Raw genomic sequence first — 2,133 nt, forward strand, 5'->3', positions numbered from 1 at the left:
AATTGAATGCTCATCCTAGCTTGTTTAGGTTTCCCAAGGCCTAGTTGCTTAAACATTTTGTAAGGCATGACGTTAATACTAGCCCCTAAATCAGCTAATGCATGACTTATATCTAAACTACCAATTAAGCAAGGAATTGTAAAACTCCCTGGATCTTTCAATTTGTGGGGTAGCTTATTCTGTTGAATAGTTGAGCAGACTGTGTTTAGCTCCACATGCGATGCTTCATTGAACTTCTGCTTATTTACTAAAAGCTCTTTTAAAAATTTCATTGCATTTGGCATCTGCGACAGAGCTTCAATAAACGGTAAGTTAATATGTAATTTTTTTCAAAAGTTTGAGGAATTTACCGAATTGTTCGTCTGAGCAGTCTTTCATTTTCGCGTTAGGGTATGGGACACGAGGTCTATATTCTTCATTCACCATTTTGTTATGACTTACCTCACTTTTACCTTTGCTCACCACCGTTTCTTGCATCAATTCTGGTTCAGGCGCAATGAATCCTTCCTTATCTTGAGTACTAATTGTGTTGAGATGTTCCTTTGGATTAGGTTCAGTATTACTTGGTAAGCTACCTTGTGGTCGTTTAGAGATTAGTTTGGATAGCTAGCCTATCTGAGTTTCGAGCCCTTAGATCGATGTTTGTTGATTCTTAAGTGCTGTCTCGGTATTTTGGAAACGGGTTTCTGATACCGAGATAGATTTAGAGAGCATCTCTTCAAGGTTCGGTTTCTTCTCTTGTTGATAAGGTGGCCATTGAAAACCCTGAGGATGTTGTGGCTTTTGATTCCCTTGACCACCCCAAGAGAAATTTGGGTGGTTTCTCCAACCTGCATTATAAGTATTATTGTATGGGTTATTTTGATATCTAAAGTTATTGTTAACCATATAGTTGACTTGTTCCTCTTCGGTTGTAGGATTGAAGGATTGATATTCTGTATGCACACCTCATCCACTTGAGTCACACCTCATTACTGGATGTACCTATGTAGAACCAAGTGAACCATCAATCTTTTTATTGAGAAGTTCTAACTGATTTGACAGTATAGTAACTGAGTCGACGTTATAAACGCCGACTGTTTTTGTTGGCTTAGTCCTCATGACATGCCACTGATAGTTATTCAGTGACATTTCTTCAATGAATTCATAAGCCTCTTCAGGCGTTTTGTTGTTGATGGTTCCTCTAGCAGCTGCGTCAATCAATTGTCTTGTCGAGGGATTCACACCATTGTAAAACGTTTGAACTTGCAGCCATAGAGGTAACCCATGGTGAGGGCACCTTCACAATAGATCATTGTATCTCTCCCATGCATTGTAAAGTGTTTCTAAGTCCATCTGCACAAAAGAAGAGATATCATTACGTAACTTAGCCGTTTTAGCCAGCAGAAAATATTTTAGTAGAAATTTTTCGGTCATTTGTTCCCAAGTAGTGATGGACCCTCGTGGTAACGAGTTCAACCACTGTTTAGCTTTGTTTCTCAGTGAAAAAGGGAATAACCACATCAAAAATGCCATTAATTTTGAAAGTGTCGCAAAACTCCAGAAAATTCACCAAGTGAGTATTGGGATCCTCATCCTGCAAACCATCAAACTGAACAAACTATTGTATCATCTGAATTGTGTTAGGTTTCAGCTCGAAATTATTTGCAGTAGTAGCAAATCTAACTATACTTGACTCAGTTCCAGTTAAAGAAGGTTTAGCATAGTCATACATAGTACATGCAGCAGGATTTTGATTAGCCGCAATTGCAGGAGGTAGCTGATTGCCTTGGTTTTCAGCCATATCTTCGGTTGGGGGTTGAGTATCATCTTCTTGTTCGTTCTCTGTGTATCTTAAGCTTCGCCTTATTTCTCTTTGGTTTCTACGAACTGTACGATCGATTTCTTCGTCAAAAAGTAATGGTCCCGACAGGTTTCTTCTAGTCATAAACTATAAAAACCTGTCAAGAGAAAGAAAAAGTAAATTAATTAGTAATAATAATAATAAAATTAAATTAAATTTCAAGAAAAATAAATGGCTAATGTAATAAAATTTGAGTGTTCCTAATATTTTAGTTCCCCGGCAACTGCGCCAAAAACTTGGTCGCGTTATTTCGTAATATTTATAATTAATCGTTCTTGAAACTAACAATT

General features: G+C 37.4%; 1 non-coding gene across 1 annotated transcript; it reads left to right on the forward strand.

The window, feature by feature from the left end:
* The first annotated feature begins 1,261 nt into the window (after positions 1-1,261).
* LOC128282866 (small nucleolar RNA R71) lies at positions 1,262-1,368 on the forward strand. The gene has a single exon (XR_008273218.1). It is a non-coding gene; the product is annotated as a small nucleolar RNA R71 (small nucleolar RNA).
* Positions 1,369-2,133: the final 765 nt, after the last annotated feature.

Source organism: Gossypium arboreum, chromosome 10, assembly GCF_025698485.1.
Source record: "Gossypium arboreum isolate Shixiya-1 chromosome 10, ASM2569848v2, whole genome shotgun sequence".
Taxonomy (NCBI): Eukaryota; Viridiplantae; Streptophyta; class Magnoliopsida; order Malvales; family Malvaceae; genus Gossypium; species Gossypium arboreum.